The 13,539-nt window shown below is 51.8% G+C and overlaps 1 protein-coding gene across 5 annotated transcripts in view; it reads right to left on the bottom strand.

The window, feature by feature from the left end:
• The window catches only part of CRACDL (CRACD like), a 144,043-nt gene extending 135,013 nt beyond the window's left edge, over window positions 1–9,030 (bottom strand). For 3 of the 5 annotated variants that reach the window (XM_009442951.4, XM_009442952.4, XM_009442955.4), the window contains exon 1: window positions 8,738–9,030. The gene's annotated coding sequence lies outside the window, so the exon portion shown is untranslated. The remainder of the gene's footprint in view (window positions 1–8,737) is intronic. The other 2 variants (XM_515643.6, XM_063789513.1) reach the window with 2 other exon arrangements.
• Window positions 9,031–13,539: the final 4,509 nt, after the last annotated feature.

Below are 13,539 nucleotides of genomic sequence, written 5' to 3'. Positions count from 1 at the left end.
CGCGGACTGGAACCTATCCCTACAATGGAATTTCTTGCAGCCCTGAGAATGGATGCAAACGAAGAATATCTAATAATCTAGTAGTGTGGAAAAGAGGCTCAACTTGTACCATTCATTTTGAAAAGGTAGCTCATGGCCAGGTGCGGTGGCTCATGCCTGTAATCCCAGCACTTTGAGAGGCTGAGACAGGTGGATCACTTGAGGTCAGGAGTTCAAGACCAGCCTGGCCAACATGGTGAAACCCTGTCTCTGCTAAAAATACAAAAAAAAAATTAGCCAGTCATGGTGGTGCGTGCCTGTAATCCCAGCTACTCGAGAGGCTGACGCAGAAGAATCTCTTGAACCCGGGAGGTGGAGGTTGCAGTGATCAGAAATGGCGCCACTGCATTCCAGCCTGGGAGACAAGGCAAGACTCTCAAAAAAAAAAAAATTAAAAAAAATTAAAAAAAATAAGGCAGCTCACAAAACAACACAGACATTACCTCTTTGGGGTAAATATGTATGTTAGCGCATATACGTATGTATGTATAGTCAGTATAGCACAGACAGAAGTTCGGAAGGCTCTGCCCCAAATGTTTTAAGAGATCCGCTCCTGTTCCGCCCCCAGGCTTGATGGTAGAGACAGTTACTGCAGCACCCAGCCTCAAGCCGTGTAACACTGTGGCCAAAGAGCAGCCTGACTGACGTGAGGGAAATCTCTAGTCTGTTCGGAGCCCCAGACAGCTGACCAGCCTTCTTCGTGCTAATTGCTGGGCCCTCCCTGCTGGCTGGCCTGGCCATGTCCGGTCTATAGGGCTTCCTCCCCTACCGAGGGTCCAGCTACTCGAGAGGCTGACGCAGGCCCACAAAATTCACTCAGTCATTTCTGTTCTAGAATGTGGTACCAGAGAAGCCCCTCGCACCAGCACACCTCAACTCAAAGACCTGTTTTGGCTCACAAAGGCTGTGAAGAAAACAAGATAACACTGGCCAAGCCTCACAAAGCGAGTGACTCAAACCTTCAAAATGCTTGTATTTGTCTATAAAAATGCCATTTTCAACCAGAGAACATACTGGAAGCACTAACACATGATAATTTCAGAATGTGATTTCCAATGGAGCTTGTAGCTGACATCCAGCAACCATCCAAAACTACATGGAATTCGGTTCCCGTAGAAATGATCACAGCTCAGAGACCGAATCACCCAGCCCCATGGAGAGGTGTGGCCATTTGACTCAGACCTTCAAGGGAGTGGGTCTGACCCCTGAAAACACCCCATTTCTTCTCCCTCCTCACCTCCACTGGCCAAGCTAGTGCTGCAGATTCAAAGTCACAAATCTTCCGTGCAGAAAAGATCCACAAAAAAGTTCTTAATACCCCTCCTTGGGGAACAAAGGTCAATAATTAAGGTATTAAAGCAAGATCATAGAAACTCCGGAGCCAGGAGGGAGGTGTTAAACCCAGGTTAGAAAGCAGGCAAAGAGTGGAGATGGGGCTTCAGAGTGCTTGCGGTATTTCCCATGCCGCCTGCACAGAAGGGAGAGAACCCAAGAGCCACGGTCTGGGCCGATGTCCTTGGACCTGGTGTGGCCCCTGTGCCCACCGCACCTACTCCCTTACCTGTCTGGTGCAGACCTTGTGTGTAGTCGCAGAGTTGTAATCAGATCAAGAGCTCAGAGAGCAGCCCAGTATGCCCCAGACTCCAAGCAGCATCTACAATGGGACGGGTGAGCTGCCTCCCTGGTCATGTCTCTGGCCTGAGGAGCCAGGGGAAGAAACCATCCCTGAGCACACAGTTCAGTGTCTGTGGACCTGAAGTGAGTGTAAGCAAAGCTTCGCGAACCTCTACAGACCCACACCTGGTCCCAGAATGCCCCAGGCACGGCAGGTTCCCCCATCTGGATGGGATGATGGCTTCACAAAAATATGCCCAATCTCAAAACCCATTCTCAGGGACGGGTTTAGTGTCTTCGATAAGGGGCATTTGTCAAATTGTTTGGGAACATTCAATTCTGAAGAAAAAAACAAACGCAATGGGTGAATCTCATAGGATATGTCAAGTAGAGATAAATAGGAAGTAGAGCAGGTGTATATCAAACAGAGGAGGAGATATGAGCCCTAAGACACCTAGTATTCATGAAGCGCCACATGGACCCAAGGCAGCTGGGCAGCAAAGACTCATGATACATTCGACATGGAAAAGGTGCTCGATACCACGATACATTTGTATGCACAGGACCAGTTACCCAGAGGAACCTGATATTCCCTCAAAATTTGCTTCCCCACTGGTGACCCAATGCTGGTCCTCTGAATCCAAGGCTGTTCAACACACTCACTAGTGAGCCCAGACGTGGCAGGGCAGAACCATCCCTGTGTCTCTCCAACACGACGGGGCGTATGTCTTGGCCCAGGGCACCTCCCATCCGTGGCCCCCATGCAAGCACTTCAAGTCAGGTCCTTCTCCTCACACATTAGTGGGGAAGGCGGATGCTGCAGAGCAAGACGGGACACACAGATGCTTTCCAGCTACCACATCTCTGTCCCCACCCTCTGTACCGTGTCCCCTACCCCATCCCCATCCCCACCCTCTGTACCGTGTCCCCTACCCCATCCCCGTCCCCACCCTCTGTACCGTGTCCCCTACCCCATCCCCGTCCCCACCCTCTGTACCGTGTCCCCTACCCCATCCCCGTCCCCACCCTCTGTCCTGTGTCCCCTACCCCATCCCCGTCCCCACCCTCTGTCCTGTGTCCCCTACTCCATCCCCGTCCCCACCCTCTGTCCTGTGTCCCCTACCCCATCTCTGTCCCCACCCTCTGTACCGTGTCCCCTACCCCATCTCTGTCCCCACCCTCTGTACCGTGTCCCCTACCCCATCCCCGTCCCCACCCTCTGTACCGTGTCCCCTACCCCATCCCCGTCCCCACCCTCTGTACCGTGTCCCCTACCCCATCCCTGTCCCCACCCTCTGTCCTGTGTCTCCTACTCCATCCCCATCCCTACCCTCTGTCCTGTGTCCCCTACTGCATCTCTGACCCCACCCTATCCTACCTATATCACCTACCCCATCTCCGTCCCACCCCTGTCCTGTGTCACCTACCCCATCTCTGTCCCCACCCTCTGTACCGTGTCCCCTACCCCATCTCTGTCCCCACCCTCTGTACCGTGTCCCCTACCCCATCCCCGTCCCCACCCTCTGTACCGTGTCCCCTACCCCATCCCCGTCCCCACCCTCTGTACCGTGTCCCCTACCCCATCCCTGTCCCCACCCTCTGTCCTGTGTCTCCTACTCCATCCCCATCCCTACCCTCTGTCCTGTGTCCCCTACTGCATCTCTGACCCCACCCTATCCTACCTATATCACCTACCCCATCTCCGTCCCACCCCTGTCCTGTGTCACCTACCCCTCTTCCGTCCCCTCGCTTCTCCCTGTGTGTTCTAAATTGCGTCAAGGTTGTTCCCCACATGACAGCTTCCACCAGCAGCTGTGCTCAGGAGCACTGTGTATGGCAGTTATGCTCATTTTCCTTAAATGCCATCAGATCTCAGTTATGGAAGGACCCTTTATTGCTTTAGGGAACATTATTAGTGGGGGTCCTAACTGGTAGTTATAACAAATGCCCTTTAACCGTCTTACAAGAAAGACAATAAGAGAGTAATACCTATAAATAATTTATGGAGCATTTTCTATGTTTGTCATACAGCACCTCATGTAATGCTCGTGTGTGTGTGTGTGTGTGTGTGTGTGTGTCTACCACCCCCCCCACCCCATCTAAGGGGTGACTGAGGTTGCAGGACTTCTAAGTGGCACAGCAGAAACCAGAGCCTGGGCTGGGCATGGTGGCTCACGCCTGTAATCCCAGCACTTCGGGAGGCCATGGTGGGTGGATCACTTGAGGTCAGGAGATCGAGACCAGCCTGGCTAACATGGAGAAACCTCGTCTCTACTAAAAATACAAAAATTTGCCAGGTGTGGTGACAGGCACCTGTAATCCCAGCTACTCAGGAGGCTGAGGCAAGAGAATCCCTTGAACCCAGGAGGCAGAGGTTGCAGTGAGCAGAGATCGCGCCACTGCACTCCAGCCTGGGCGACAGAGCAAGACTCCATCTCAAAAAAAAAAAAAAAAAAAAAAAGACACTAGAGCCTGACTCCCCTGACCTTGACTGGACCAACTGCTTTAAAAAGAAGGCAACCTCTCTGACATTTTCTCCTCCCACACATGGGGCAGTGTTTCCGAGAGTAGTTTCTTGGAAACTGCACACCCCGCAGCTAATGGTTCTGGTGCTTCCCACAGACATGAGAATTTGAGGGAAGAAACCATGGAGAGACTGGTGTATGGACCTCAGAGGTTAAGGCAAATATTTCTGGAAGTTCTTCAGCTACACACATAGTTAAAAACCAGCCCCACACACCACAGCCAGGAGAAGGCCTGAGCAAATAAATACCTTTCCATCTGCACTTTTCAAAACGAACTTCCATAATTTCCTTTCACAGATACCCAGATCATAAGAAAAATGTCTGAGAATCCTTCCTACCAGCAGTCTCCTCCAGAATGGTATCTGAGCCTGGGAAAAGCTGGTGGCTGATGCTGCTAAGGAGGTGCCCTGTTACATCACATGCCTGTCTTATCATTTCCCAACATTTCACTGCTAAATTCACTGGGCACCGACAGAAACAGCATCTCTAGTTCATTATCCACTTGGCTCAGGATTATGGGTTAGACCCCCTTAAAAGCAATACAAATATCTTCAAGGTAATTTGTCAAAATCATAAATGTGTCTTAAGGACTCTTAATCTGACCTAAAGTTTTGAAGTTATTTTCCAGACACAGAGATCTAGAAAGAGCACTATTTGATGAGAATTCTCCTGATTTCCGTTCAGTTTGGGGAAAACAGAAGGATTTTGAACGCTGGCTGTCTGTGTTGTCCTACCCACAGGTGACACCAGCAGTACCGGTGTTTGCAGGTATCTAGACAACGGAAGAGATTGGCGGGACACCAGCCAGCATCAAGCCACAGGTGGGCCTGTGAACACCAGGCTGGGCCGGCCTGTCTCCCTTTCAAAGGCAGTTCTCTTGCATCTCACATCCATGTGGCCAAGTTGTTACTTTAAGTTCCACCTCCTCCAAGAAGCTTCCCCTGATTACCTCCGCTTCCAAATCCAGTGTGAACTGAGTGTGAACTAAATCCAGGGCTCAGGCTTGCAGGTACAGGCTTGACAAGGGCTCATCTTATTCACCAGAAGCAGCAATTATGACTCGGACCTTTCCGGCTTGTAGTGAGTGCCAAGCACATGGGGGGTTGCTCTGATGATGAGGCAGCAACAGCATAAATAGGAACGGTGGTTTGGAAGATGCCCATCCCCATGACAGTGGGCCGGGCTGTGTACGCAGAAAGCCATTCAATCCCCGCAACACCGCTGCCAGCTACTCCTTCCTTGCCTTCTCCCAGCCCTGACTGAAGTCTCCAGCAGCCCCGACGGCTCTCCCAGTCTTTTTCAGGTAATAAAAAGGCCTAGCACACTTTACCCAGGACAGTGGTGAATACAGAGATATTTTAAACTTCCTTTTATGTATCAAGGGCAAAGCCTGGAAGCTGGAGCCTAGAGCTCTCCCCAAAGCCATGATGCGCAGAGGACAGAAGACAGAACCTAAGAAACAGCCCTGCCCCACAGATAGAAAAATGCCTTCTGGGTCTGGGACATGAACCCAGGCACTGAGCACCTACCGCTGTGCACCCCCCCTGGAGGAGCAGGGGTGGGGCTGAGGGGACATTCTTGTTCTGCTTCCTGTGGGAACTCAGGGAAGGCCGAGCTCAGAACAGTAGAAATGGAGGCCTAGCATGGTTCCCCACAACCTGGGTGGGCTCCCAGGTGCCCAATAGGGGCCCAGAAGAGACGTCAGAGCATGGGGACCTCTGGGCCAATGGAAGAGCCAGGTCCCCGCTGTGGCTCACCCTGGGGACACCAGCTGGACAATGATGGAAATGTGAGCCGGAGGCTCCGTGTGGAGGGGAAAGGGACTCACTGGGGCACCGTAAGAGGACCAGATGACCAGTCAGGGCCACTCCCCTCAAGCTCTGATGGGACTACAACCCTCTCCTGGTGCCCAGGGGTGACTTGTAGCGAAAAGGGGTCCCCGAGGAGTAACGTGGAGAGACTGAGAGACTGACTCCCTCCAGGGACGAAGCTACCTTTAAGCTAAATAGTGACTGAAATAATACCATTGAATTAGGCTCTAGAAAAACAGAACCATGCACTGGGAATTGAGTATACCAAAAAGGGAACCAAGGGACTTCACTAGGGACAGCAAAATCAAGCTCACTTACACAAAATTTTGCACCCTTCCACAATAAACCCTGGGCAGGTTTCCACCCAGAGAGTCCACCTGCAACACAAGCAGTATTTATGTGCACAACAAGCAACTGCATGACAAGGCACGGGGCCAGCCTGCAGGGGAAGAGCCAGTGGCTGCAAGGTAGCTAAGTCAAATCCAGGCTCACCAGGACATCACAGAAAACCTGCCCTCCTGGAGGCCTGGTACCTTCACATCTATTCTCTCATTTAACCAAGAGCATCCCTGAGGGCTGGACAGCTGAGTCCATTTCAGCTGCTATAACAAAATACCATAAACCGGGCAGCTCATAGACAACAGACATTTATTCCTTGCAGTTCCGGAGGCTGGAAGTCCAAGATCAAGGCACTGGCAGGTTGGGTGTCTGGTGGGGGCCCATTCCTCATAGAAGGCGCCTCCTCACAGTGTCCTCACATGGTGGAAGGGACGAGCAAGCTCCTTGCGCTTCTTTTATAAGGGCACTAAGCCCATTGATGACCTATCACTTCCCAAAGGCCTCATCTCTTAATACCATCACCTTGAGGATTAGGAATCCACATATGAATTTTTGGGGGGACACAAACATTCAAACCATAGCACTATCACTGCTCTCATTTCCCTGAATGGTGCACTGAGATTGGTCAAGATTCATCTTTTTTTTTTTTTTTTTTTTTTTTTTTGAGACTGAGTCTCACTCTGCTGCCCAGGCTGGAGTGCAGTGGTGCCATCTCAGCTCACTGCAACCTCTACCTCCCTGGTTCAAGCAATTCCCCTGCCTCGGCCTCCCGAGTAGCTGGGATTACAGGTGCCACACCTGGCTATTTTTGTTTTGTATTTTTAGTAGAGTCAGGGCTTCACCACGTTGGCCAGACTGGTCACGAACTCCTGACCTCAGGCAATCCACCTGCCTCGGCCTCCCAAAGTGCTGGAATTACAAGTGTGAGCCATTGCACCCAGCCAAGATTCATCTTAACTAGCCTAAGAGGGCCAAGCAGAGCAGTGATCTCAGCAGGACAGCCACCCGTTAGTGAGCCCCACATGACGGATCTATGCAGCAGCTGAGCTGCGCAGCATCCATGGATGGTACACTTTATTTTATAAGTGAGGAAACAGATGCTTAGAGAGTAAGAACTTGACTCGCGGAGGAGGTCCAGAATCAGACTCAGGCAAGTCAGGTACTCACTACAGGCACAAAATTTAAGGGGGTACCAAAAATGCAGTCAGATAAATGCCTTATTACAATATTTTAAAACATCAAAACAAATACAAAAATCCCTAATGTACAAAATCTCACATTTTTAAATAAAGACAGGATCAGTGTTCCTGATTTTTCCTCTTGCCTCAGACTCCAAGATGGCACAGCATGGGGGCAGAGCCCAGAAACCAGCCCAGCTCAACCTTCTCCACCAGCTCCAAAGCAGGGACGACTGATGTCACCACACGACACTGTCTCTAGATATCTTTCTCCTCACAATTTTATAACCTCAATAGGTTCTTAGGATGACCACAGTGCTCCATCATTCCAGGCGTGCGCCCGTGGGACCGAGCTCCAGGGAAAATACCAGGGGTCTACACAGATTCTAGTCTATGGTATATGCAAATGAAGGAAGCCTGCAGGCTCCAATAACCTAGTAGGATACTTTAAGACCAGTTTGGGAAGGTGTGAGCTGGCTCTAAAAGGGTAACACAGCTGCCTGTCTTCCACTTGGATTTCCTGGCTCAAAATTGTCAACAGGACCTGATGCCTGCAGGCGGTTTGCACCTACACGGAGTCAAATTCACACAGCCGCACTGCTTCTGACTTGCATTTCAAAAGCAAGTGACTATTATGCTCTGATCACATGTGAACTTCATACCAAGTCTTTGCCTATGATGAAGCTTCTGTTCAACAAATATATGTTGATTAAAAATGTGAACACTTCTTAGATCAACTCCAGAATCCCTCCCGGGTGGCGTGTAATCAAAGCCTAAAACCTGTTAAATAAACCATCATCTAAAGCATAAGGCAGTTCGTGAATGTGTCCACTCCTTTCCTCTGCAACGGCGTGTGGAGACAGTGGGCATAAAGACCTCGTATGCTAGCAATTTCAACCGAGCAGGACCTTCTCTCCCTCCTCTTTCATTTTCCTGGCGCGTAAACTGCTGGTTTTGCCTCACAGTGGAAAGTTGGGTCCAGCAAAGTGAGCAAAGGGAAACTTTGGGCACTTGCACGAGCGCTTCCGGCTCCCCCTCGGCCGCAGGAGCTGCCCAGGGCTTCGGCGGCGGGGCTGGCGCCTCTCCGGGTCCGAGGGGCCCCTGGCTTTACGGCCTCTGCCCTCGACCCCCTAGCCCCGGCCCGCCCCACCTCCGCCCGGTGCCCCCGCGCCCACCCCGTCTTCGACCCACGCCTGCCTTGGGCCACGCGATTTCAAACCCCTCGAGGTACCTGGCACAGGAGCGTGGCCCGGGCTCGGCGAGACGCGCAGAGAAGGGCACCTTCCGCGGGGTGCGGCGAGCCGGGGCTGCTCCCGCCGCGGTGCGCGTCTGGCCCCAGCCCAAAGCCGGGGCGACGCAGCAGGTGGCCGCGCGGCCTCCAGACAGCCCGGGTCTGCGGCCGAAGAGCTGGACGCGGGCGCTGACACTACCCTCCCGCGGCCGGCCCGGCCCTGCGCCCGGCGCGCTCCCAGCTCCCAGCTCCCAGCTGCAGGCGCGCCGGCTTCGCTCGGCTCCGCTCGGCTCGGCGGGGGCGGACGCCGCTCAGCTCCCCTCGCCGGCCGCCGCGCGCACCTCCCCCGCGGCGCACAGCTCCCAACGCCGCCTCCGCAGCTGGCCCGGCGGAGTGGGGCCGAGACCTTGGGGCGGGGGTGCAGGCGTCGGCCTGGGCCTTGGACGCCCCGCGGGAGGCGGGAGGGCGATCGGGGTGCGGGGAGGGCAATCGGGGTGCGGGCCCGGCTGCCCAGCGCTCCCTCCCAAGCCCGCGCCGCTCTCGACCCGCCTCGGCCTGTCCGCGCAGCGGCGCTGTCGGGGCTCCGGGAGGGCCGGGGGGCACCGGAGACCCGGAGGTGGCGGCAAGTCAGTCCGGGACTGGCCCAGGGCACCCGCGCGCGTCGGTGAGAGGGACCCGGGACTCCAGGTGACCTCCGGATCCGCCCTCGAAGTCAGTGGCCTGCGGCGGGCGTGGGCGCCGAGGGAAGGAAGTGTGCATTTGAATAAAAGTAAAAGTTTGTTATTGTTGTTGTTTTATAACCCTGTGGGTCCTGAGCGTCTCCAGGCTAATTAGGGAAGCTGCCGCCCCGTCTGGAGGTGATTCATGGGTGTGACACCGGCGAGTGTGGGAAGAAAGGCAGCTGATGCCGTCTCAGCTGCGCTCGCCTTTCTTTATTTTCTTTCTTTCTTCTTTTTTTAAAATCCTTTTTCTTGTAAAGACAGGGCTGGTCCATTTAGGGAGACCGCGCACGGAAGGAGCTGCCTTGGGTGGTCGCCCAGCGAATCTCCTCCGGAGCCCGAGCCGCGGCTTTGGTCTGCGGATGGCACAGCCCGGCGACCCCGTCCCGGCCTCTTCACCGGCGGTGCACGCCCAGGGCCAGGCAGGCGAGAGGCGAGGGAGTCGCGTCCCAGCAGGGAGCCCAGGCCGCGACGAGTCCTCAGGGGACGCCTTCAACCCAGGCTGGAAGAGATGATACTAACGTCAGACGGGGAGTCTCGGGTGTCACCGGACGCCAGAATGAGCGGCGAGGTCCGCATTGTTTGGAGGGGATCACGCGGAATCCGCGCTACTCCGCGGGACGCTGGGTCCGACGGCTAGCGCCGCGCACACTGGAGGCCTGGAAAAGCCGAGCTGCTCGGCTGTCGGAGGCCGAGAGGGCCTCGACCCCGGAAGGAGCTGAGCTCTCTCCACCTGTGGCTTTCAACGGGCTCAAAATCCCAGATAGAAGAATCGAGCGAAACGAGGCCCAAGACAGTTTCCCATTTACTTGGGCATATCAAACGAAGTTTCCTTTTTGAATTTTTAATGTTACCCCTTGGGCACAAGCTATTCACGTAAAAGCCTCTTTTGATGGTTAAGTGCTTTAAGTTCCCTGTATGAAAAGAACAAAAATAGTGATTCAGCCTTATAACCCCCCCAAATTAATAACCTGCATTCACAATGAATGGGTGACTCATGACAATCAGAGACAACGAGTTTGTTGGGTGTCTGTGTGTTTGTTTTTTTCAAAATCCTCAAACTAAACTGAACAACTGCAAAAACTATACTCCCCTCTCTCCTCTCCCACCTTGAGCCTCTGCTCCTTGCTCTTCAAAATCATGTTAGTTTTTGCCGCTGTAACTACTAAATATTTATGGACTCCATAAACTGCCTTTCTACCTAAGAATTTCGTTTCCAGAATATCTTAAACCTCTGGCTTTATTTGTATTCTGTGGGTGGCTTTTGAAGTTCCTGGAGGTTTTCAGAAGACAAAAACCGAGGTTCCTGGTGATTAGTTAAGGCCGAGAACATGGTGTCAACACTCAAAATAGAAACTGGTGGGGAATTTTGTGAATAGGTTGGGAAAATGGAAAATTATCTGGAGCCTGGTAGAGCAAGCACCTTCATGCTTTAAAAATGTGGAAAGAAACTGTGCCCCTCCCCTACCCCTGGGACTTTCACCTTCCTGTGAGAGCTCTGGTTCCCAGGGCCCTGCCAAGTGGCTGGCAGTCAAGGAGGCTCTTCCCCTCCTTAATGCCTTTTGGATCAAGCCTTGAAGCCAGGTTAGGAAAAGACTAAAACGTTCAAGTAAGGATTTGTCAAAGGTGCAAAAGAAACATAGACCCCACATAGTGTTTCTTGCAGCCTGCATGGACAACCAGAAAGCCAAGAGCATGGGGTTGGTTGTTTTTTGAGGCTCCAGAAAGTCTCTCAGCTACCCCTGAACACATCCCTTTCAGAGAAGGAGAACCTCATTGACAAGCCAAAAGAAAGAAGACCATGCTACTTCTAAATATATTGCACCTCACTGGGAACATGCTTTTATCAAATAACCAGGCACTGATCTAAGCCATTTACAAATAGTTACTCATTTAAATTATCCACCTGCCAGCAGACCCTCTGAGCTAAGACCTGCCATTACCCTGATTTTGCAACCGAGATGCTGCTATTATCTCCATGTGGTAGACGAGGAGACTCAGCATGAGAAGGGCAAGTACCATGCCCAAGGGCATGCAGATAGTAAGTGGCAGAGCCAGGGTTTGAACCCCTAATCTGCACTTAAGGCTGGGCAAAGCTGCCTTTCTGAAAATGATGTCTACCTCTGCAAACTGAAAATATTTTTTAGTTTAGAAAAGAAAGGAATATCAACCCTTCCCACACTAAGAGAAAGGCATCTTTTGGGATCTCAGAAAGCAAGAGTATTTACACTTTTGATATTTACACTTTAAAATATTTACATTTGCTTCTTCACTCAGTTATTCCCAACACCATCATCATCATTGCTAGTCATCAGTCCTGAATCTTCACTTAGTCAAACCAGAGGCTGGTAATTAATGGGGTGAAGACGGTGAAGTCAAAGGCAGTGTGCTTTCTAACCCAGGATGGTAGCAGGGACAATTTTCAGGACAGTGTTCATCCCAGGGTTCTGCTTTTGGGTCTTCACAGACACTCAATCTGCTTGTCTTCACTTAGGTTCAGAAAATACAGGCCCCATAGGCACAGACATCCCTACCTGGGGAGAGGATTGGAGTCAAGGGCCAGCCAGGAACCAATTAGGAAGACACAATATCTCAACAGGCCCATTGCCCAGGTGAGCCGTGGTGGCAGAGGTCGAATTGAGCTGCCTCACTGCCAGAGGCCACAGGGACACTACTCCTGAGGGGCTCTCTGCAGGCGGCTGTCCAGCAATACCCAGATCTTAGCCACCATCCCTCTGATCCTTCTCCAGCAATAGGGATTGGACCCTGTCCTTTCCCTGTTTCAAAACCCTTCCCTGGCTTCCCTGCAGTTAGGGTGAAACCCAGACTCCTTAAGAGGACCACATCTCTTGGGCTTCCTGATTCAGTACCACCCTCTGCTCCCTCCACTCCAGCCACACTGGCTTTCTTCCAGTTCTGTGAACACCCCAAGCTTCTTCCTGCCCTGAGGGCTTAGCCCCAGCTGCCCCCACCCTTCACCTGGCTGACTCCCACTAATTTTTCAGGTCTTAGCTTCAATGATACTTCCTTTGGTCTTTTTTTCCTGACCTGTATTTCCCTCCTACTCCTCTTCTTTAGAGAACATATTACACTTTGGAGTGGTTTATTTTTTATTCCATACTGGAGTCCCTCACCAGAGCACAACCTCCAGGAGGGCAGGGTCTGTATCTGTGTCTAGCACCTAGCACGGTGCTGGTTTACAATAGCTGCTGGATCAATATTTATTAATCAATGAACTTTCACCATGGCCTATCATGACCCTGAAACTGCTGTATCTCAAATGCATGAGACTGCACCCACTCTCTCTTCCCAATTTTTTTCCACCCTAGTCTTGATCCCGTTGTTTCCTAAACTTCTGCTCCTCCCCCACCCAAGGACCTTCTGCTCCAACTGCTCATTTCTCACTAGTCATCTCTCTCCAGCCTCCACCCTGCCTAGCCCTGGGCCTCATGGTCATCCCTTGACTGCTCTCTTAGCAGCACCCCCAGTGCCCTCATCCCTTGGTCCCCCCCCGCCCCCCGCCAACACCTTCCTGGTTGAAACCCCAACCATACACCAGCCTCCTCTCTTCCTACACAAGCCCTTTTGTGCTGCCAAGGAAATTCACAGAACCATGCAGACCTAAACCACAAAAATACAGTCTCCACCCACACTTGGGTCTTACTGCTCTGAGCCCATTAATGCCTAGTGTTCCATTATTGGAATGCTAAGCTTGTGGGAGTTATTTACATCCTCCTGCTGAAGGTCATGGCCAAGGTCTGATTTTTCACATAAGAAAATTGCAACCTCCAGCATAAATGGGTTAAACATTCTCTGAAAAACAAACAGGATGGTACATAAAATAAGAAAGAAGGAAAGATCACCAATAATTCCAACCGCAGAGGTAATCACTGTTGGCATTTTATTGTTTTTCTTCCAGTTTTTCTTTTTCCAAAAAAGGGATTCAAGCTGGCCTGCAAACTCAGATGGCTTGTACATAGTTGAGATTAAGGCAAATACACAAGATTGTATCCTGTTTTTTTCAGCTACATTATAACACAAGTATCTTCCCTTGTGATAATGTAGTTTTTATAAATATAAGTT

The sequence above is a fragment of the Pan troglodytes genome, chromosome 12, assembly GCF_028858775.2.
Source record: "Pan troglodytes isolate AG18354 chromosome 12, NHGRI_mPanTro3-v2.0_pri, whole genome shotgun sequence".
NCBI lineage: Eukaryota > Metazoa > Chordata > Mammalia > Primates > Hominidae > Pan > Pan troglodytes.
Note: the sequence above shows the minus strand (reverse complement) of the source record. Positions and strands in the feature narration are given on the sequence as shown.